This window comes from Bombina bombina, chromosome 5, assembly GCF_027579735.1.
Source record: "Bombina bombina isolate aBomBom1 chromosome 5, aBomBom1.pri, whole genome shotgun sequence".
NCBI classification, from domain to species: Eukaryota; Metazoa; Chordata; class Amphibia; order Anura; family Bombinatoridae; genus Bombina; species Bombina bombina.
In genome coordinates this window covers 1,157,003,499-1,157,028,417 of record NC_069503.1, presented here as the reverse complement: position 1 = coordinate 1,157,028,417, position 24,919 = coordinate 1,157,003,499, and the positions used below count along the sequence as shown (strand labels likewise).

The following is a 24,919-nucleotide window of genomic DNA, read 5'->3' as shown; positions in this document are numbered from 1 at the left end:
GAAAAAAGGAACAAGTTGAAAAAGAGAAAAAAACACGAGAAATACATTTATATCTGTAGAAACAATAGTGATCACAATATTAACCTAATCATATCACACACTTCCTCATGGCTTTGTGCTAACATTATGATCTTCAGAAGTGCATTAAGCCACACCAGACTATCAAGTCCCGATAATGTAGTGTATATGTTACAGAGAGGGAATTCTCTGATCCGACTGGAGTATACGCTGATGTAAGCCATCAGGGAGTCTAGCAACATCCAGACCATGGTATGCTAGTGACATTCTGTGCTACCAAAAATGACACTGATGTTGTAAGATAATGTATAGCTTCACTTTAAACGAGACACAAAAGTGTATACAGGTATGCGTTGCATAACGCCCGTGATACATTCTGCGAAAAGTGCAGGTCAATGTGTAATCTGTACTTACCACAATTGGAGCTTGCAGGGCTAACGTTGATCAGTTTGTTGCTGGTACAAGGTAGATACTATACTTTATGTACACAATAATACACAGTACAACTGTATGTGCAACAAAACAAAATTTATGCTTACCTGATAAATTTCTTTCTCTTGTGGTGTATCCAGTCCACGGGTTCATCCATTACTTGTGGGATATTCTCCTTCCCAACAGGAAGCTGCAAGAGGACACCCACAGCAGAGCTGTCTATATAGCTCCTCCCCTAACTGCCACCCCCAGTCATTCTACCGAAGACAAGCAAGAAAAAAGGAGAAACTATAGGGTGCAGTGGTGACTGTAGTTTAAAAATAAAAAACACCTGCCTTAAAAGTGACAGGGCAGGCCGTGGACTGGATACACCACAAGAGAAAGAAATTTATCAGGTAAGCATAAATTTTGTTTTTTCTTGTAAGGTGTATCCAGTCCACGGGTTCATCCATTACTTGTGGGATACCAATACCAAAGCTTTAGGACACGGATGAAGGGAGGGATAAGGCAGGCACTTAAACGGAAGGCACCACTGCCTGCAAGATCTTTCTCCCAAAAATAGCCCCCAAGGAAGCAAAAGTATCAAATTTGTAGAATTTAGAAAAAGTATGAAGCGAAGACCAAGTCGCCGCCTTACAAATCTGTTCAACAGAGGCCTAATTTTTAAAAGCCCATGTGGAAGCTACCGCTCTAGTGGAATGAGCTGTAATTCTTTCAGGAGGCTGCTGGCCAGCAGTCTCATAAGATAAACTGATTATGCTTCTCAGCCAAAAAGAAAGAGAAGATGCCGAAGCCTTTTGGCCTCTCCTCTGTCCAGAGTAGACAACAAACAATGCAGATGTTTGACAAAAATCTTTAGTAGCTTTTAAATAAAACTTTAAAGCACGAACCATGTCAAGATTGTGTAATAGACGTTCCTTCTTTGAAGAAGGATTAGGACACAGTGACGGAACAACAATCTCCTGATTGAAATTCTTATTAGATGCCACCTTAGGAAGAAAACCAGGTTTGGTACGCAGCACTACCTTATCTGCATGATAGATCAGATAAGGGGAATCACACTGTAAGGCAGATAACTCTGAAACTCTTCGAGCTGAAGAGATAGCTATCAAAAACAGAACTTTCCAAGATAAAAGCTTGATATCTAGAGGCTGCGAGTGTGCTGCCCGGCCATCTAATACTCACTATCAAGAGGCAGAAGTGGACAAGCCGGAGTCCACAGCAAGGAGGTGAGACCATATGTTTTCTACCCCTAAGCCCCCATACAATCAGGCATCTCACCCAAACCAGTACCTTAACATTTTGGGAGACAAGGCAGGCCCACTCTGCCCTCTATAAACCTAACTCTAGTTACAGGAGCACAGGGATACAGGGGGACTCTTGCTATATTGATTCATCCTCCCACATAAAGTGCCTGTGAACAGGCAACCAAAACTTTAAACCTTAATTGAAGGGTGTTCTCAAGCCCTCCCATTAGACTCCCTCCTCTCATTATTTGCCCCAAGAGAGACGTAAACTCATACTGGATTCACAGTTTATGGATTATAAGGGATTTGGAGCCTACCCCTTTCATAATACAATTTTGCCTGCATTGATTGTGCCTGCATTAGCCCCTCCAGACCCGGTGTACCATACGCTTTCCTTACAGCTGCTGCGTCAGCCAAATGTTCTCTGTTGCATACAGAGTGGAGTGTAATTATCTTCAGTGTATTGCCGCTTATGTGTGCTGTTCTTTGGTTTACAAGTACAGATTCAGTACAATAATCACACTACACACCCTTTCTTTTTTTTAGACACTAAGATACCCCTCAAAACTGGTACAACATACTGACAACCTTCTAGAGCCACCCATTACACCAGCATAACATACCATTAGCCAATACCCTTACACCAGATTAGTACCAGATCACTTCCTTTTGCTATTCATTCACACAGATCACACGTCTCTAACTTTTCATTGGCTGACACACACTCAACATACCCCTGGCCAAACACATCTAGGCCAGCCTAGAACTAGAACATTCCCCTTTACTGCACATTCACATAGAACTCACCCCTTTACCCTCCAACATACTTACACCCACTTCTCACGCACACTTAGGCCACACCACATTGCCCTTTCATTAGCACAGACTGTAACTCGCCCCATTTCTCACACACGTGATTCAAGAGAAACATTAGAATATTTGCTGAGGCCTACTCTGGCCATTATTGTATTGCATTGTATTGGTTCATTTGATAGGTGAACCCCAACTGGCCCCCCCCTTCCGGCCCTGCTTGTCTGGGCTGGTCACTTCCCTCTCCCCTTTTCCCTTCCGCAAGGTCGTACCCCCTATTCCTGGGCCAGGGGGGGACTTACCACAATTTTACCCATAAATTCTGGAGTGGATTGGCCTTTGACCTGTGTCTGGGGGTTCTCGCCGGCCCTCGCCCCCCGGTGGCGGCCTACCCCCTTTTTTTTTTTTTTTTTTTGCAAACTGGACCTGTGGTCATTTAATCCCTAGTAAGGTGGCCGTCATGGAGGGGTAGGGGTCGGGGAGACCGTCCGGGCCTCTCTCTGTGTACTGTTTAATGTGATTACTTGCTCATGTTCTTATTTTTGTACCTCCTGTGAATCTAACCTCTGGTGCCATCACTAATCTACCTGCCCTGTGTCCGCTTTTGCTTCACGGATTCTCCTTTTGCCACAATTCCAAAATGCCTCATACGATCAGACGAACCACTAAAACACCTGGTTCAGTGAAAAAAACGGTGATAGATCACTTCTCTCTACCACGCAAGGAGCTGGAAGATGACTCCAACGACGGCCTGAGTGGGTCAGAATCTCTGGGAGATGGTTCCCAGCATGATGCTCTGTTAAACCCCAGATCTCAGCACTTCATTACTGAGGACACTCTTCAGAAGATGCTCATTAACCAAACTCGCTCCATTACCAAAGAAATACAAAAAAATCACGCTGAGCTCAAAAAGGACATTTCGGAAATTGGTGAAAGGGTGGACTCTTTGGAAAGGCGGCAGGATGATATTGTTACGGATCAATCTAACCTTTTGGCCTACTCTGAATCTCTGGCTGACCAGCTGAGCCAGCTCGAGTTTAAACTGGCGGATGTTGAAGATAGGGCCCGCAGAAATAATATAAGATTTCGGGGTATACCGGAAGACATCACACCAACAGACTTGCAGGGTTTTCTCCAAGAGCTTTTTGGTAGCCTGTTGGGTCCTATGGAGGGCCTAACTTCCACTATTGAAAGAGTTCACAGAGCTCTACGCCCCAGGTCCGTCTCGCAAGAAAAGCCAAGAGACGTTATAGCCTGTTTTCACAGTTTCCTCTTCAGAGACAAGTTGATGCAGGCCGCCTCCCGCAAGCCCCAGTTGCCGGAAAAGTTCCAAACCATCCAGCTTCTTCCCGACTTGTCGGCTCACACCCTACAATTCAGAAGGCAGTACCAACCAGTCACACTGGCTCTCAGAAATGCTGGCATCAGATACAGATGGGGATATCCGTCCAAGTTGCTAATTACAAGGGACAACCAAACCCACATAATTTCTTCACTGGCCCAGGGCACTGTGTTGCTGGCACAGTGGGGTCTCACCAAAGGAGACACGACGGAACCCATTCCCATTAAGGCAAAATTGAGGGCTACTGCCCCAGAATGGACTGCTAAGGATCAGCGCTCCAAAAGGCAAAAAACGCAGCAGACACAGGACTCTCTGGGTCCCCAAGACCCCTCCCTCTGAATGTATGGCACCATTGGTCAACAACAGTATTAACCTGTCATCATGACCTAACACAGGGCCCATTCTCTATGGAGGGTCCTACTTTATGTGCATATTTACATTACCAGTGTTTATATATGTTTTCTAATATTACATGGGATTAACCCAGCATAGGTCGGCCCACGTTGGGTCTAAAGTTACAGTCAACATAATTATTTTTTCCTTCCTGTAATCCATGTGCATGTTTGCATTACTAGTGTTTCTGCATGCTTTCTAACTCTCTATGTGGTCAACCCAGCACAGGTCATTCATCTCTAAACGAATGGGTATAGGATTTTCCTCTTTGTATTTCATGTGCAGGTTTGTATTATCAGTGTTTATGCATGCTTTCTAACTCTATATGTGGACAACCCAGCACAGGTCATTCATCTCTAAACGAATAGGCATAGTATTACCTCCACCCTTTAGATAGCACAAGAATTTTTTTTTTTATTTTTTTTTTTCTCAACATGCTATGACTGACTTTATACTTTCCTAGCCTGGATGCTTCGTACCTTACTCAGGTTTGTTTTGGTTGTATGTACATTTCCATTGCTGATTTCACAGGTTTAATTTATGTTTATAGATTTCTTTGTATCCTTCCCGTGTACACAGAGGGGGGCCGATGGTTTCGGCTCTCTCTCTGTTCCTATTCCTAGCTCCCCCCCCACATAGGTAGCCCACGCCAGGGTTCCACATAGGTGAACTATTTTCACCTCATTTCCTATCACAACACCTCTGAACTAACGTCTTATCCTAATTTCCCCCCCTAACCCCCTCCTTTCGTTTTCCATTCTATCCCCTGTCCACAGGCCAAGGCCGAAAGATGGTGCACTCTCTAAAGGTGCTCACACACAATGTCAGGGGGCTTAACTCCCCCTTTAAAAGGAGTCTTTTGTCTCGTGAACTTAAATTTCACAACCCCGACGTAGTCTTCCTGCAGGAGACTCACTGGCAGTCGGGCGCCACTCAATATTTTCACTCCCGTTCCTATAAAGTCCTGGAACACTCACCCTTCTCCAAAAAAGCTAGAGGGACGGCCATCCTGCTTCACAACAGGATCGCCTACGAGCAAATTTATGCACTTACTGACCCTCAAGCCAGATATACAATTCTGGTTTGTAAACTGGACCATGTTCTTCACACATTGGTCTCCGTTTATCTTCCCAACTCCCGGCAGCCTGCATCTCTTCGTACTATTTTGCAGACGCTTGATACGATCAAGCAAGGGAGGGTCTTGATCGCGGGAGACTTCAACATGACATGGGAGCCAACTCTCGACCGCAAACAGCTTCAAGCTGGCAGTAAACCTTCACAAGAGACATATGTCTCTGCCCAATTTAGGGCAGTAATGTCACAATTTGGATACTTCGACATTTGGAGAAGTTTACATCCCAACGATAGGGACTTCACCCATTTCTCTATCCCCCACAAAACTTACTCCCGGCTGGACTACATCTTTTGTCAGGCTGGGTCTCTGGACTCGGTCTCCTGCTCCAGTATCCCCCTCTGTTCCTGGTCAGATCATGACCTTGTAACGGCAGGGCTGTTTCTCTCAGATAGAATGCCTAGTAAATCCAATTGGTGCCTCCCTAGGCACATTTTGGCCGACATCCCGTTCAGAGAGGAATTAAGACGGGACCTGACTGAACTGTTAGTTTGTAATGACAACGGCCAGACCTCAGACGATATTCTCTGGGGCGCGATCAAAGCAACTATTAGGGGCCTTATCATTCGCAAACAAGGAGCCCTGAGAAAGCAAGCGGGCCTTACCCTTGCGCAGGCACACGCAAAACTCAGATCCTTGGAATCTCTAAATCGCGCTTCCATTAGCCTCGATGTAGCTGCGCAGATTGCTACAGTTAAGGAGCATATCAACCTCCTAGAGCTCCGCCGCACACAAACTAATCTCAGCAAACTGAAACAGTTATACTATTACAAAGGTAATAGACCTGACACTATGCTTGCTAATAGGCTCAGGCATAAGCATAGTAACTCCCGCATTTCCCAGATCAATTATAATGGCAAGTTGCATAAGAGGCCCTCTCAGATTGGAGAATGTTTTGCTGACTTTTACTCCAAACTTTACAATATTGAAAATTCGGAGACTCTCACCCCAACTTCTAGCCAGGATATCAGAGACTTCCTGGCCTCTGCTAACCTCCCCACTCTTACTACAGAGCAACAAGACTCTCTCACAGCCCCTTTCTCCTGTCTCCGCTGTTGTTTGCCCTCGCGATCGAGCCCTTGGCTGCCCATATCCGGGACGATGCCTCCCTTCCAGGGATAATGCTCTCAGGCACTCTGCAAAAAATTGCGCTGTTCGCAGACGATATCACAATCTTCACTGCGGACCCCGGTAGAGCTGTCCCCAGACTGCTGGATGTCCTGAAGACTTTTGGTGACCTCTCGTTTTATAAATTGAACACTCAAAAGACAGAGATATATTGGTGGGGATACTCCCACAATTATATTAACAGTTTAAAGAAAAGGTATAACTTCAAATGGTCACAGGAGCAGGTCACACACCTGGGGGTTAGAATATCTAACAATGCCTCAAAAATGGTCAAGGATAATTACATCCCCTTGCTGTCAGAACTGAGATCCTTAAAAAAACGCTTGGGATCACAAGTCCATCTCGTGGATGGGGCGTATAGCATCTATTAAAATGTCTTTCCTCCCTAAGCTCACCTACTTGTTTAGGTGCCTTCCCATCAGAGTCCCTATGTCACTCTTGCTACAGTTCCAGAGTGAAATAACAAAGTTTATTTGGAAGGGCTTGACCCCCAGGATAGCTCAAAAAAACCTGAAATTTCCTATACATCTAGGAGGCCTGGCTTCCCCCTCTGTGGTAAAATACTACGAGGGGGCCATGCTTACCCACATTTCCCAGTGGGGAGTTCTTCAGTCCCGTGATAAATGGCGCGAGATTGAACAGGCCTCTTTACCACATAATGTCCTGCTCAAGGACGTTATTTGGACTCCTCCACACAGTCGCAGAATTTTAGGTATCAGCAATCTAGTCATCACAGAATGCCTTCAGGTCTGGGACAAGATCCGGCATCGCCAACTGATTGCCCCCCACCCTTCCCCTATCACTTCGGTGGCTGGTCTGCTCTCTGGGTTGGCGGATACTCACCCGAATATATGGGCCAGACTAGGGATTCGGCGGGTCTCGGACTTCTGGTCCGCATCACAGCCCGATGGCTTTATAGACCCAACTCTCCTGGGCTCCCCTGGAGATATTCCTCCGGTCCTCTTTTTTGAAACTATCAGGATTAAAAGTCTCCTGAGAAGTTGGGGTTTTCTCCCCACCACCTCTCGTCAGTCCACCCCATGGGAGTCTGTCTGGAAGACGGGTCACAGACTTACCCGGCCATTATCGTTCCATTACAGGACTCTCGATGGCACTGTCCCACCTGAAATTGCCCCGCACTTACAGATCTGGGATGCTTTATTGCATTTCCAAATTTCGATAGACGCCTGGCAAAGGGCCATCCTTCTGACGAAAAAAACCCTCCATTGCATCACTATGTTCGAAACTTATTACAAGGTGATTTCTCACTGGTACCTGGTTCCCACACGCCTAGCAAGGATGTACTCAGGTGTGTCGCCTCTTTGCTGGAGGAACTGTGGTTTGCAGGGCACCATGCTCCACATTTGGTGGGAATGCCCTAAAATTACTATCTTATGGTCTCAAGGTTTCCGCTCCCTTACTGATTTTGGAATCAGAATTCCGCCTGGCCCGGCTACTGCTTTGCTCCACCTGGGCTTACAGGATCTACCTAAGCATCAAGCTATCTTCAGTACCTACTTATTGGCCTCTATTAAGACTAACCTGGCTAGGTCCTGGAAAAAAGAAAAACCCCCTCCATGGAACGAGATTGAGAAAACCATGGCCTTCTTATACACCATGGAAAAGACTATATATTTTGATTTAAACAAACTGGATATATTCGAACTTGCTTGGGCCGATTGGAAAGACAAGTTCGATACTTCCTGGAGCCCTCCTGTCACGTCCTAAAGCCTACAGCCTGACTCTTCTTGATCTATCTACCATCTTCCTCATTGTTTCCCTCTCCTCTTCTGTACTCCCCCCCCCTCCTTCCCCCTCCCCCCCTCCCTAGACTTTGTTCTGACTCCAAGACATGTGTTGTGTTATATAGGTTCCTTTTCAGACATCCCATTTGTTCTCAGACCAATGCGAGATGTCATCTCTCCACCAGGGGAGTCCATCTAATCTTATTAATATTTTATTGTTTCTCATCTTTGGGACCCCTGGCTCTATTTATAACCATATACTCCTGTATGCCATTGATGTTTGTGTTTGGGACCTGCGTGTCCCTCATTGTTACTCCTATAAGTTTGAAAATAAAAGGTTTCAAAAAAAAAAAAAAAAGCTTGATATCTATGGAATGCAGAGGTTCAAACGGAACCCCTTGAAGAACTTTAAGAACTAAATTTAAACTCCATGGCGGAGCAACAGGTTTAAACACAGGCTTGATTCTAACTAAAGCCTGACAAAATGCCTGAACGTCTGGAACATCTGCCAGACGCATGTGCAGAAGAATAGAAAGAGGAGAAATCTGTCCCTTTAAGGAACTAGCTGACAATCCCTTCTCCAGTCCTTCTTGGAGAAAGGATAATATCCTAGGAATCCTGACCTTACTCCAAGAGTAACCCTTGGATTCACACCAATGAAGATATTTACACCATATCTTATGATAGTTTTTCCTGGTGGCAGGCTTTCAAGCCTGAATCAAGGTATCAATGACCGACTCGGAGAAACCACGTTTTGATAAAATCAAGCGTTCAATCTCCAAGCAGTCAGACGCAGAGAAATTAGATTTGGATGTGTGAATGGGCCTTGAAGTAGAAGGTCCAAGGTGGAAAGGATGACATGTCCACCAGATCTGCATACCAAGTCCTGCGTGGCCACGCAGGTGCTATCAAAATCACGAAGCTCTCTCCGGCTTGATCTTGGCAATCAGACGAGGGAGGAGAGGAAACGGTGGGAACACATAAGCCAGGCTGAAGGACCAGGGCACTGCTAGAGCATCTATCAGCGCTGCCTGGGGATCCCTTGACCTGGACCTGTAACACGGAAGCTTGGCGTTCTGACGAGACGCCATCAGATCCAGTTCTGGTTTGCCCCATAGTTGGATCAGCTGGGCAAATACCTCCGGATGGAGCTCCCACTTCCCCGGATGAAAAGTCTGCCGACTTAGAAAATACGCCTCCCAGTTCTCTACTCCTGGGATATGGATAGCTGAGAGATGGCAAGAGTGAACCATTATCTTTGAAACCTCCAACATTGCCAGGGGGCTTCTTGTTCCCCCCTGATGGTTGATATAGGCTACAGTCGTGATATTGTCCGACGGAAATCTGATTAACCTGACCGCAGCTAGTTGAGGCCAAGCCTGAAGAGCATTGAATATTGCTCTCAGATCCAGAATGTTTATCGGAAGGAGGGCTTCCTCCCGAGTCCACGAACCCTGAGCCTTCATGGAGTTCCAGACTGCGCCCCAGCCCAGAAGGCTAATAAATAGAGTATCCACAGCACCAAGTAAAATTAGAGGTCTTTATTCAGGTACAAAAGATAAAAAAAGCATTTTTATCTTTTGTACCTGAATAAAGACCTCTAATTTTACTTGGTGCTGTGGATACTCTATTTATTGGAATGCTGAGAGGAAGGCAGTCTCCTCTATCCCACCGGTCACCAAAAACCCTGAGAGAAAAAGGGAATAAGGGAGTCAAGGTGCTGTTTGTGCATTGTTTGGTGCCAGCCCAGAAGGCTGGCATCTGTCGTCACTATAGTCCACTCTGGCCTGCATAAACTCATTCCCCTGGACAGATGGACCCGAGATAACCACCAGAGAAGAGAATCCCTGGTCTCTTGATCAAGATTTAGCAGAGGGGACAAATCTGTGTGGTCCCCATTCCACTGATTGAGCATGCAAAGTTGCAGAGGTCTGAGATGTAGGCGGGCAAATGGAACTATGTCCATTGCCGCTACCATAAGGCCGATTACTTCCACACACTGAGCGACAGACGGCCGAGAAGTGGAATGAAGAGCACGGCAGAAAGTTAGAAGCTTTGATAACCTGACCTCTGTCAGAAAAATTTTGATTTCTACAGAATCTATCAGTGTTCCTAGGAAGGAAACTCTTGTGAGAGGGGAGAGAGAACTCTTTTCTTCGTTCACCTTCCACCCGTGAGACCTCAGAAAGGCCAGAAAAATGTCCGTATGGGACTTGGCAATTTGAAAAGTCGACGCCTGTATCAGAATGTCGTCTAGGTAAGGAGCCACCGCTATGCCTCGTGGCCTTAGAACCGCCAGTAGGGACCCTAGAACCTTCGTAAAGATTCTTGGTGCCATGGCTAGCCCGAAGGGAAGAGCCACAAACTGGTAATGCCTGTCTAGGAAGGCGAACCTGAGGAACTGATAAGAATGCCTCTCTCTTTATCTGGTTTACAGATAATTGTGAGAGATGAAATCTCCCCTTTGGAGATGAAGCTTTGAAGTCCAGAAGATATCCCTGGGAAACAATCTCTAATGCCCATGGATCCGGGACGTCTCTTGCCCAAGCCTGGGCAAAGAGAGAAAGTCTGCCCCCTACTAGATCCGGTCCCGGATCGGGGGCTACTCCTTCATGCTGTCTTAGAGGCGGCAGCAGGTTTTTTGGCCTGCTTCCCCTTGTTCGGTCTCCAAAATGGTTTGGACTGGGCGAAATTTCCCTCTTGTTTTGCATTAGAGGAAACTGAAGCTGCTCCACTCTTGAAGTTTCGAAATGAACGAAAATTATTCTGTTTGGTCCTTAAATTATTGGACCTATCCTGAGGAAGGGCATGACCTTTTCCTCCAGTAATATCAGAAATGATCTCCTTCTGGCCCGGCCCGAATAGAGTCTGTCCTTTGAAGGGGATGTTAAGAAGCTTAGACTTTGAAGTAACGTCTGCTGACCAGGACTTAAGCCATAGCGCCCTGCGCGACAGAATGGCAAAACCTGAATTCTTAGCCGTTAGTTTGGTTAGATGAAAAATAGCGTTAGAAATAAAGGAATTAGCTAACTTGAGAGCTTTAATCCTGTCTAAAATATCATCTAACGGGGTCTCCACCTGTAGAGCCTCCTCAAGAGACTCGAACCAAAAAGCCGCTGCAGCAGTAACTGGGGCAATGCATGCAAGAGGCTGGAGAATAAAACCTTGATGGATAAAAATTTTCTTAAGGAGACCCTCCAATTTTTTATCCATAGGATCTAAGAAAGCACAACTGTCCTCGACGGGGATAGTTGTACGTTTAGCTAGGGTAAAGACTGCTCCCTCCACCTTAGGGACCGTCTGCCACGAGTCCCGTATGGCGGCATCTATTGGAAACATCTTTTTAAAAGCAGGAGGGGTAGAGAACGGTACACCTGGTCTATCCCATTCCTTAGTAATAATTTCCGAAAACCTCTTAGGGACTGGAAAAACAGAATTTATGCTTACCTGATTAATTACTTTCTCTTGCGGTGTATCCAATCCACGGATTCCCTACAGGAAGTGGCAAAGAGAGCACACAGCAGAGCTGTCCATATAGCTCCCCCTCCGGCTCCGCCCCCCAGTCATTCGACCGACGGTTAGGAGAAAAAGGAGAAACCATAAGGTGCAGTGGTGACTGTAGTTTAAAGAAGAAATTTTAACCTGACTTAATTGCCAGGGCGGGCCGTGGACTGGATACACCGCAAGAGAAAGTAATTTATCAGGTAATCATAAATTCTGTTTTCTCTTGCAAGGTGTATCCAGTCCACGGATTCATCCTTACTTGTGGATACCAATACCAAATGAAGGGAGGGAACAAGACAGGTAACCTAAACGGAAGGCACCACTGCTTGCAAAACCTTTCTCCCAAAAATAGCCTCCGAAGAAGCAAAAGTATAGAATTTGTAAAATTTGGCAAAAGTATGTAGTGAAGACCAAGTCGCTGCCTTACAAATCTGTTCAACAGAAGCCTCATTCTTGAAGGCACAAGTGGAAGCCACAGCTCTGGTGGAATGAGCTGTAATTCGTTCAGGAGGCTGCTGCCCAGCAGTCTCATAAGCCAATCGGATGATGCTTTTCAACCAGAAGGAAAGAGAGGTAGCAGTCGCTTTCTGACCTCTCCTCTTACCAGAATAGACAACAAACAAAGATGATGTTTGTCTGAAATCCTTAGTTGCTTGTAAATAAAATTTCAAAGCACGAACCACATCAAGATTGTGTAAAAGCCGTTCCTTCTTAGAAGCTGGATTAGGATACAGGGAAGGAACAATGATTTCCTGGTTAATGTTCTTATTAGAAACAACTTTAGGAAGAAAACCAGGTTTGGTACGCAAAACTACCTTATCTGCATGGAACACCAGATAGGGTGAATTACACTGCAAAGCAGACAATTCTGAAACTCTTCGAGCAGAAGATATAGCTACCAAAAACAAAACTTTCCAAGATAATAACTTAATATCTATGAAATGTAAAGGTTCAAAAGGAACCCCTTGAAGAACTGAAAGAACTAAATTTAGACTCCATGGAGGAGCCACAGGTTTATAGACAGGCTTGATTCTGACTAAAGCCTGAGCAAACGCTTGAACGTCTTGTACCTCTGCCAGACGCTTGTGTAAAAGGATAGACAGAGCGGATATCTGCCCCTTTAAGGAACTAGCTGATAAACCTTTCTCCAATCCTTCTTGGAGAAAAGACAATATCCTTGGAATCCTAATCTTACTCCACGAGTAACACTTGGATTCACACCAACAAAGATATTTCCGCCATATCTTATGGTAAATTTTCCTGGTGACAGGTTTTCTAGCTTGGATCAGAGTATCTATGACTGATTCAGAGAACCCATGCTTGGATAGAATTAAGCGTTCAATCTCCAAGCAGTCAGCTGCTGAGAAACTAGATTTGGATGCTTGAATAGACCCTGAATTAGAAGATCCTGCCTCATTGGCAGTGTCCATGGTGGGACAGATGACATGTCCACTAGGTCTGCATACCAAGTCCTGCGTGGCCACGCAGACGCTATCAGAATTACCGAAGCCTTCTCCGGTTTGATTCTGGCTACCAGCCGAGGGAGAAGGGGAAACGGTGGAAAGACATAGGCCAGATTGAAGGACCAAGGCGCTACTAGAGCATCTATCAATGCCGCCTTGGGGTCCCTGGACCTGGATCCATAAAGAGGAAGTTTGGTGTTCTGACGGGACGCCATCAGATCCAACTCTGGAATGCCCCATAGCTGAGTCAGCTGAGCAAATACCTCCGGGTGGAGTTCCCACTCCCCCGGGTGAAAAGTCTGACGACTTAGGAAATCCGCTTCCCAGTTGTCTACTCCTGGGATGTGAATTGCAGATAGATGACAAGAGTGATCCTCCGCCCACCTGATTATCTTGGTTACTTCCTTCATCGCTAAGGAACTCTTTGTTCCTCCCTGATGATTGATGTATGCTACAGTTGTCCGACTGAAATCTGATGAACTTGGCCGCTGATAGCTGAGGCCATGCCTGGAGCGTGTTGAATATCGCTCTCAGCTCCAAAATGTTTATCGGGAGAAGAGACTCTTCCCGAGAACATAGGCCCTGAGCTTTCAGGGAGCCCCAGACCGCGCCCAAGCCTAACAGACTGGCGTCGCTCGTTACAATGATCCACTCCGGTCTGCGGAAGCACATTCCCTGAGACAGGTGATCCTGAGACAACCACCAGAGAAGAGAATCTCTGGTTTTCTGGTCCAGTTGGATTTGAGGAGACAAATCTGCATAATCTCCATTCCACTTTTTGAGCATGCACAATTGCAGTGGCCTGAGATGAATTCGAGCAAAAGGGACTACGTCCATTGCTGCTACCATTAATCCGATTACCTCCATGCACTGAGCTACAGATGGCCGAGGAATGGAATGAATAGCTCGGCAAGTACTTAGAAGTTTTAACCTTCTGACCTCCGTCAGAAATATTCTCATTTCTACCAAGTCTATTAATGTTCCCAGGAAGGGAACCCTTGCGAGCGGGGACAGAGAACTTTTTCCGGTGTTCACATTCCACCCGTGAGACCTTAGAAAGGCCAGAACAATATCCGTATGAGCCTTGGCTCTGGGAAAAGACGAAGCCTGTATTAAGATGTCGTCCAGATAGGGTGCTACTGCAATGCCCCGCGGTCTTAGTACCGCTAGAAGGGACCCTAGCACCTTTGTGAAAATTCTGGGAGCGGTGGCCAACCCGAAGGGAAGGGCCACAAACTGGTAATGCTTGTCCAGAAAAGCGAACCTTAGGAACTGATGGTGATCTTTGTGGATAGGAATATGAAGGTACGCATCCATAAGATCCACGGTAGTCATATATTGACCTTCCTGGATCATCGGTAAGATTGCCCGAATGGTCTCCATCTTGAAAGATCGAACTCTGAGGAATTTGTTTAGAATTTTTAGATCCAGGATTGGTCTGAAAGTTCCTTCCTTTTTGGGAACCACAAACAGGTTTGAGTAAAAGCCCAGTCCTTGTTCTGTAATTGGAACTGGATATATCACTCCCATCTTGAGTAGATCTTCTGCACAGCGTAAGAACGCCTCTTTCTTTGTCTGGTCTGTAGACAGACGAGAAATGTGGAACCTTCCCCTTGGAGAGGAGTCCTTGAATTCTAGAAGATATCCCTGAGCAACAATTTCTAATGCCCAGGGATCGGGAACATCTCTTGCCCAAGCCTGAGCAAAGAGAGAGAGTCTGCCCCCTACCAGATCAGGTCCCGGATCGGGGGCTACCCCTTCATGCTGTCTTAGTAGCAGCTGCAGGCTTCTTGGCCTGTTTAACCCTTGTTCCAGCCCTGCAAAGGCTTCCAGGTTGCCTTGGGCTGTGAAGTGTTACCCTCTTGCTTTGCGGTTGCAGAGGTTGAAGCAGGACCACTCCTGAAGTTGCGAAAGGAACGAAAATTATTTTGTTTTTAGCCTTAAAAGGCCTATCTTGCGGGAGGGCATGGCCCTTTGCCCCAGTGATATCCGAAATAATCTCTTTCAACTCGGGCCCGAAAAGGGTCTTTCCCTTGAAAGGAATATTCAGTAATTTTGTTTTAGACGACACGTTGGCCGACCATGATTTAAGCCAAAGCGCTCTGCGCGCCATGATGGCAAAACCAGAATTTTTCGCCGCTAACTTAGCTAATTGCAAAGCGGCATCTGTGATAAAAGAATTAGCCAGTTTTAGAGCATTCATTCTATCCATGACCTCGTCATACGAAGTCTCCCTCTGGAGCGACTCCTCCAGCGCCTCAAACCAAAAAGCCGCTGCAGTAGTTACAGGAATAATGCAGGCAATAGGTTGGAGAAGGAAACCTTGTTGAACAAATATTTTCTTTAGCAAGCCTTCTAATTTTTTATCCATAGGATCTTTGAAAGCACAACTGTCTTCAATTGGTATGGTTGTGCGCTTAGCTAGTGTTGAAACTGCCCCCTCTACCTTAGGGACTGTCTGCCACGCGTCCCGCCTGGGATCAGTTATGGGGAACATTTTCTTAAAGATAGGTGGGGGAACAAAAGGTACACCTAATCTTTCCCACTCCCTAGCAACAATATCCGCCACCCTCTTAGGGATCGGAAACGCATCAGTTTATACAGGGACTTCTAGATATTTGTCCATTTTACACAATTTCTCTGGGACCACCATAGGGTCACAATCATCCAGAGTTGATAAGACCTCCCTAAGCAGTACGCGGAGGTGTTCCAATTTAAATTTAAATGCTAGTGAATCTGATTCTGCCCGCTGAGAAACTTTTCCTGAGTCAGAAATTTCTCCCTCAGACATTACATCCCTCGCCCCTACTTCAGAGTGTTGTGAGGGTACATCAGATAAACCTCCCAAAGCTTCCGACTGCTCCTCATCTGTTCTCAAAACAGAGCTATCGCGCTTTTTAGGGAAAACTGGCAGTTTGGATAGAAAGGCCGCAAGGGAATTATCCATGACTGCCGCTAGTTGTTGCAATGTAATAGGTGCTAATGCACTAGAAGTACTAGGTATCGCTTGAGCGGGCGTAACTGGTGATGAGGGAGAGGAAGGCGGACTATCCTCATTACCTTCAGTCAAAGAATCATCTAGGGCTATATTTTTAAGTGACACAATATGATCTTTAAAGTGTATAGACACATTAGTGCACTTGGGACACATTTTGAGTGGGGGTTCCACCATGGCTTCTGAACACATAGAGCAAGGCTTTTCCTTAGTGTCAGACATGTTTAGCAGATTAGTATTATACACAAGCAGGCTTGGAAAAACACTTTATGCAATAAAAAATACAATTTGCAATAAATGGTACTGTGCCTTTAAGATAATAAAAGCGCACACAAAAAAGATAATTTAAGATAATAAAAGCGCACACAATTTTACAAAACGGTGAAAAATGAACCAAAATTACAGTATGTGCCTAATGCTTCGATATGATTTCACATCAAGTTTCAGCCTGATTAACCCTTTAATGCCCAAACCGGAGCCGCCTAAAGCAAACAACCGGTTAATAAACTACAGCACCTTGCCACAGCAGCCTGCTGTGGCCCTACCTTCCCTTAAGGATTGGATTTGGGAAAATCAAGCCTCCTGAAGTCCTCAAGCAGTCTCTGGACCCATGTGAAGCAGCATGCAAGGAAATCTGTCAGAATAAACTGCGCAACTGAGGCGCAAAATTAGGCCCCTCCCACTCCAGAGCTGTGGGGCCTTCAGAACCCAATTTAGGTGACTAAAAATAATGCCATGTGGAATAAAACCCCAATAAACACACCAAAAGTGCTTAAAAGTGTCAATAAAGAGTATTTTTCTAAATAAAATAATCGATTGCCCTGCTAAAGTGATAACCAGTCTGTTGAGCCCACTTAAATAAGCCTCTAGTTCTATACTAAGTTTCAGAACATGGCTTACCCTTCCCACATGGGGAATCTTGTCAGTCTTCTAGCATTATCTTGTCTTGACTAGAAAAAAGACGATTGAAACATACCTCAAAGCAGTTAAGCCTGCAAACTGTTCCCCCCAAGTGAAGTTTTCTGGTACTCCTCAGTCCTGTGTGGGAACAGCAATGGATTTTAGTTACAACATGCTAAAATCATTTTCCTCTCAGCAGAATTCTTCATCATATTTCTGCCAGAGAGTAAATAGCACAAACCGGTACTATTTAAAAATAACAAACTTTTGATTGAAGATATAAAAACTACAAATCTAACACCACATTCACTTTACCCTCCCGTGGAGATGCTACTTTTTAGAGCGGCAAAGAGAATGACTGGGGGCGGAGCCGGAGGGGGAGCTATATGGACAGCTCTGCTGTGTGCTCTCTTTGCCACTTCCTGTAGGGAATGAGAATATCCCACAAGTAAGGATGAATCCGTGGACTGGATACACCTTGCAAGAGAAAACATCAGTGTAAACAGGCACTGCAAAGTATTTGTCCATTTTACACAATTTCTCTGGAACTACAATGGGGTCACAATCATCCAGAGTCGCTAAAATCTCCCTGAGCAATAAGCGGAGGTGTTCAAGCTTAAATTTAAAGGCTGTCATTTCAGAATCTGACTGAAGTAACGTCTTCCCTGAATCTGAAATCTCACCCTCAGATAGCAAATCCCTTGCCACGGCTTCGGAGCATTGTGAGGGTATATCGGACATAGCTACTAAAGCGTCAGAAAGCTCTGTATTTGTTCTAGCCCCAGAGCTGTCTCGCTTTCCTTGTAACCCTGGCAGTTTGGACAATACCTCTGTGAGGGTGTGATTCATAACTGCCACCATGTCTTGTAAGGTAAACACATTGGACGCGCTAGATGTACTTGGCGTCAATTGAGCGGGAGTTATAGGTTCTGACACTTGGGGAGAGCTAGATAGCATAACCTCCCTTTTGTCAGTCTGAGAAACCTCTGGTGATAAATCTTTAAATCTTTAAATGTCTTTATAAGTTATAGAAATTTCCGTACATTTGGTACACATTCTAAGAGGGGGTTCCACAATGGCTTCTAAAAATATTGAACAAGGAGTTTCCTCTATGTCAGACATGTTTAACAGACTAGTAATGAGTCCAGCAAGCTTGTAAAACACTTTAATAAATGTGAAACAGCAATTAAATAAAAACAGTACTGTGCCTTTAAGAGAAAAAAAACTATCACATAAACTGCAAAACAGTGTTAAAAAGTAGTAAACTCTTCGAAATTTTTACAGTGTGTATAAGGGACTAAAGCAGCATTGCACCCACTTGCAAATGGATGATTAACCCTTTAGGCCCCAAACCGGATTTGAAAAACGTTAAAAAACAGTTAAACCCCTTGCCACAACTCTGCTGTGGCTCCTACCTGCCCTCAAATACGATTTAGGAAAGGAATAAGCCCTCTATAGTGGTCCTCAGATGCCAGAGGACTCCATTAGGGAAGCTGGATGTCTCAGTCTGAATATGAACTGCGCATCTAGAGCACGAAAATAGGCCCCTCCCACCATGCACTCAATGTCAGAGGGCCTTAAGAAAATACTCCTAGGAGTATCTGACTAGCCATGTGGAAACTAGGCCCCAAAAAAAACGAGTTATCACCCTCAGAGAAAAAACGTTTTTTCTATATAACATGTAAACGTTTTGTCACTAAGAAATATGAGTATTAACATGAATATTACCCTTTTTTGTAAGCATGATCCCAGTCGTTGTTAAATCACTGCATCAGGCTTACCTCAATTATACAAGGCTCTGTCAGCATTTTCTAGATGTTATCGTCTCTCTAGAAATAAATATACTGAACATACCTCAAAGCAGGTAATCTGCTGAAGTCTTTCCCATACTCTTCAGTTATGCGTGAGAACAGCAATGGACCTTAGTTACAAACTGCTAAGATCATCAACCTCCAGGCAGATTCTTCTTCTAAATTCTGCCTGAGAGTAAAACAGTACAACGCCGGTACCGTTTCAAAATAAACTTTTGATTGAAGGTAAAACTACACTAAGTCACCACATATCTCTTGATACTTCCTATCTTGTCGAGAGCTGCAAGAGAATGACTGGGGGTGGCAGTTAGGGGAGGAGCTATATAGACAGCTCTGCTGTGGGTGTCCTCTTGCAGCTTCCTTTTGGGAAGGAGAATATCCCACAAGTAATGGTTGAACCCGTGGACTGGATACACCTTAGAAGATAAATTCTTTTATTTTTTACAATTGGGTATTGGAGGTACTGTACATACTCCTAACTTAGGCTACTTTGTAAACTTCTTTATCATTTAAACTTTAGTCTTTCCACACTTTTATGAACACATTTCCTCATAGTGTTCCACTGTAATAGATTTCAGGATCTATAATTTCCACTGATGAACTGTAACAAATAATGACAATATCCTGTCCTGTAATGACTGAAGGACATGGCTGAGGCTCATCTTGGGGAGGTGGAATATATCTTGCCCTGTAATGACTGAAGGACCTGGCTAAGGCTCATCTTGGGGAGGTGGTGTATCTTGCCCTGTAATGACTGAAGGACCTGGCTGAGGTTCATCTTGGGGAGGTAGTATATCTTGCCCTGTAATGACTGAAGGACCTGGCTAAGGCTCATCTTGGGGAGGTGGTGTATCTTGCCCTGTAATGACTGAAGGACCTGGCTGAGGTTCATCTTGGGGAGGTAGTACATCTTGCCCTGTAATGACTGAAGGACCTGGCTGAGGCTCATCTTGGGGAGGTGGTATATCTTGCCCTGTAATGACTGAAGGACCTGGCTGAGGCTCATCTTGGGGAGGTGGTGTATCTTGGCTTGTAATGACTGAAGGACCTGGCTAAGGCTCACCTTGGGGAGGTGGTGTATCTTGCCCTGTAATGACTGAAGGACCTGGTTGAGGTTCATCTTGGGGAGGTAGTATATCTTGCCCTGTAATAACTGAAGGACCTGACTGAGGCTCATTGTGGGGAGGTGGTATATCTTGCCGTGTAATGACTGAAGGAACTGGCTGAGGCTCATCTTGGTGAGGTGGTATATCTTGCCCTGTAATGACTGAAGGACCTGGCTGAGGTTTATCTTGGGGAGGTAGTACATCTTGCCTTAAAATGACTGAAGGACCTGGCTGAGGCTCATCTTGGTGAGGTAGTATATCTTGCCCTGTAATGACTAAAGGACCTGACTGAGGCTCATCTTGGGGAGGTGGTATATCTTGCCCTGTAATGACTGAAGGACCTGGCTAAAGCTCATCTTGGGGAGGTAGTATATCTTGCCTTGTAATGACTGAAGGACCTGGCTGAGGTTCATCTTAGGGAGGTGGTATATATTCCCTTGTAATGACTGAAGGACCTGGCTAAGGCTCATCTTGGGGAGGTAGTATATCTTGTCTTGTAATGACTGTAGGACCTGGCTGAGGCTCATCTTGGAGAGGTAGTATATCTTGTCTTGTAATGACTGAAGGACCTGGGGTTTTCACTGTGCCAATTAAACTGCTTTCATTTCAGGCATTCATTTCCAGAATAATGCAGTTCTAACCACATTAAAAATGTGCTGGGGCATATAATCTCCCTCTACTATTAGCTTATCAATGGTTTCAAAAAGCTCTTCTGCTGCCTTGGTATCAGCACTTACAGACTCACTTTCACATTATGCAGTGAAGCGCATGAACCACCCAGAACTAGCACTAAACCAGGGTGGATAAAAATCAATGATTTTTTTATTTTATTTATTCAAATCAGATTGTTTTGTTTTAAATAGGATTTTTTTAAATAAAATGCTTTTGATGAAAAAAGGAAATTTATGCTTACCTGATAAATTTATTTCTTTTACGATAGGACGAGTCCACGGATTTCATCCTTAGTTGTGGGATATCGCCTCCTGGTCAGCAGGAAGTGGCAAAGAGCTCCACAGCAGAGCTGCATATATAGCCCCTCCCTTCCCTCCCCTCCAGTCATTCGACCGAAGTTAGGAAGAGAAAGGAAAGGCCAAGGAGCAGAGGTGACTGAAGTTTAACAAAAATAAAAATCTGTCTTTAGAAAAATAACAGGGTGGGCCGTGGACTCGTCATATCGTAAAAGAAATACATTTTTCAGGTAAGCATAAATTTCCTTTTCTTTTACAAGATATGACGAGTCCACGGATTTGATCCTTACTTTTGGGATACAATACCAAAGCTATAGGACACGGATGAAAGGGAGGGACAAGACAGGGACCTAAACGAAAGGCACCACTGCTTGAAGAATCTTTCTCCCAAAAACAGCCTCATTAGAAGCAAAAGTGTCAAATTTGTAAAATTTGGAAAAAGTATGAATAGAAGACCAAGTTGCAGCCTTGCAAATCTGTTCAACAGAAGCATCATTTTTAAATGCCCATGAGGAAGCCACAAACCTAGTGGAATGAGCTGTAATTCTTTCAGGAGGCTGCTGTCCAACAGTCTCAAATGCCAAACGGATGATACTCTTCAGCCAAAAATAAAAAAAGGTGGCCGTAGCTTTCTGACCCCTACGTTTCCCAGCAAAAACCACAAACAATGAAGATGTTTGACGAAAATCCTTAGTCGCCTGCAAGTAGAACTTCAAGGCACGAACTACGTCCAAATTATGTAACAGAGGCTCCTTCTTAGAAAAAGGGTTAGGACACAGGGAAGGAACTACAATATACTGATTAATATTCTTGTTAGAAACAACCTTAGGAAGAAAACCAGGCTTGGTACGTAACACCACCTTATCAGCATGGAAAATCAAATAAGGAGAATCACATTGTAAAGCCGAAAGCTCAGAAACTCTGCGAGCAGAGGAAATAGCAACCAAAAATAAAACTTTCCAAGATAATAACTTAATATCTAAGGAATGCATGGGTTCAAACGGAACCCCTTTAAGAACGTTAAGAACTAAATTCAAACTCCAAGGAGGAGCAATTGGTCTAAATACAGGCCTGTTCTAGTCAGAGCCTGACAAAAAGATTGAACATCTGGAACATCTGCCAGACGCTTGTGTAGCAAAATGGACAAGGCAGAAATCTGTCCCTTTAAGGAACTAGCTGACAACCCATTCTCCAATCCTTCTTGGAGAAAAGATATAATCCTGGGAATCCTAACCCTACTCCAAGAGTAGCCCTTGGATTTGCACCAACAAAGATATTTACGCCAAATCTTATGGTAAATCTTTCTAGTAACAGGCTTGCGTGCCTGAATCAATTTATCAATAACCAATTCAGAGAACCCTCGCTTAGGTAAAATCAAGCGTTCAATCTCCAAGCAGTCAGCTGCAGAGAAATTAGATTTGGATGATGGAAGGGTCCCTGAATGAGAAGGTCCTGCCTCAATGGAAGTTTCCACGGCTGCAGAGATGACATGTCCACCAGATCGGCATACCAAGTCCTGCGAGGCCACGCAGGAGCGATTAGAATCACTGAAGCCCTCTCCTGCTTGACTCAAGCAATCACCGGGGAAGGAGAGCAAACGGTGGAAACACATAAGCTAGGTTGAACGACCAAGGTACTGCTAACGCATCTATCAGTTCGGCCTGGGGATCCCTGGACCTAGATTCGTATCTCGGAAGCTTGGCATTCTGACGAGACGCCATCAGATCCAATTTCAGTCTGCCCCACCTGAGGATCAGAGAAGCAAAGACCTCTCGATGGAGATCCCATTACCCCGGATGAAACGTCTGTCTGCTCAAAAAATTCTGCTTCCCAGTTGTCCAGACAGATAACAAGAGTGAGCCTCCGCCCACCGAAAAATCTTGGATACTTCTATCATCGCCAAGGAACTCCTTGTTCCTCCCTGATGATTGATGTAGGCCACAGTCGTGATGTTGTCCGACTGAAATCGGATGAACTTGGCCGAGGCCAATTGAGGCCAAGCTTGTAGCGCATTGAATATTGCTCTCAACTCCAGAATATTTATGGGAAGTAGAGACTCCGCTCGAGTCCACACTCCCTGAGCCTTCAGGGAATTCCAGACTGCACCCCATCCTAGTAGACTGGCATCCGTTGTCACTATCACCCATGAAGGTCTGCGAAAGCACGTCCCTTGGGACAGGTGATCCGACGACAACCACCAAAGAAGAGAGTCTCTTGTCTCCTGGTCCAGATCTATCTGAGGAGACAAATCTGCATAATCTCCTTTCCACTGCCTGAGCATGCTCAGTTGTAGAGGTCTGAGATGAAAACTAGCAAACGGAATGATGTCCATTGCCGCCACCATCAATCCAATTACCTCCATGCACTGAGCCACTGACGGCCGAGGATTGGACTGAAGGGTTCGGCATGTCTCCATAATCTTTAACATTCTGACTTCCGTCAAAAACAATTTCATGGATACGGAATCTATTAGAGTTCCCAGGAAAGGAACCCTTGTCTGTGGAATTAGTGAACTCTTTTCTAGGTTCACCTTCCACCCATGAGTCCTTAGAAAAGACAGAACCATGTCGGTATGAGACTTTGTCAGTTGGAAAGAGGACGCCTGGATTAGAATATCGTCCAGATAAGGAGCCACTGCAATGCCCCGTGGTCTGAGAACCGCTAGCAAAGACCCTAGAACCTTTGTGAAGATCCTGGGTGCCGTGGCCAACCCGAAGGGAAGAGCCACAAACTGAAAATGTTTGTCCAGGAAGGCAAACCTTAGAAACTGGTGATGATCTCTGTGGATAGGAATGTGAAGATATGCAACCTTTAAGTCCACGGTAGTCATATATTGACTCTCCTGGATCAATGGAACTCTTAGAAACTTGTTTAGACTCTTGAGATCTAAAATGGGTCGGAACGTTCCCTCTTTTTTGGGAACCACAAAAAGATTTAAGTAAAACCCCTGCCCCTGTATTGGAACGGGACAAATTACTCCCATAGTGGAGAGGTCTTTTACACAACGCCTCTCTTTTTATCTGGTCTACAGACAATCGTGAAAGAAGAAACCTTCCCCTTGGAAGAGTATTTTTGAACTCCAGTTGGTACCCCTGGGACACGATTTCTAGTATCCAGGGATCCTGAACATCTCTTGTCCAAGCCTGGACAAAGAAAGAAAGTCTGCCCCCTACTAGATCCGGTTCCGGACCGGGGGCCGTCCCTTCATGCTGTCTTGGGAGCAGCAGCGGGCTTCTTGGGTTGTTTATTTTTGTTCCAAGCCTGATTGGGTCTCCAGACAGGCTTGGGCTGTGCGAAGTTCCCTTCCTGTTTAGTGGAAGAGGAGGAAGGGACACCCTTGAAATTTCGAAAGGAACGAAAATTACTCTGTCTCCTTTGGACGTCTTATGCGGGAGGAGATGACCCTTACCTCCCGTAATGTCAGAAATTATCTCTTTCAATTCAGGCCCAGATAGAGTCTTTCCTTTGAAAAGGATAGCTAATAGTTTAGATTTAGAGGATACATCCGCAGACCAAGATTTCAACCATAAGGCTCTGCGTGCTACAATGGCCAAACCTGCATTCTTAGCCGCCAACTTAGCAATCTGAAAGGCGGTGTCCGTAACAAAAGAATTGGCAAGCCTAAGGGCCTTGATTCTATCCAATATTTAATCCAAAGGAGTCTCAGACTTAAGGGACTCTTCTAGGGCATCAAACCAAAAGGCAGCCGCAGTTGTAACTGGTACAATGCAGGCCATTGGTTGCAATAGAAACCCTTGATGAACAAACAGCTTCTTTAGAAGAACCTCCAACTTTTTATCCATAGGGTCCTTGAAAGCACAACTGTCCCCAATAGGAATAGTCGTACGCTTAGCCAGAGTAGAAATGGCTCCCTCCACCTTAGGAGTCGTTTGCCAAACATCCCTAACGGTGTCAGGTAAAGGAT

At 45.1% G+C, this 24,919-nt stretch overlaps 1 protein-coding gene across 1 annotated transcript in view; it reads right to left on the bottom strand.

Annotated features, from left to right (window-relative positions):
- Nucleotides 1-24,919, bottom strand: part of MROH1 (maestro heat like repeat family member 1) — a 1,587,326-nt gene that overhangs the window by 1,428,135 nt on the left and 134,272 nt on the right. The window lies entirely within an intron of this gene.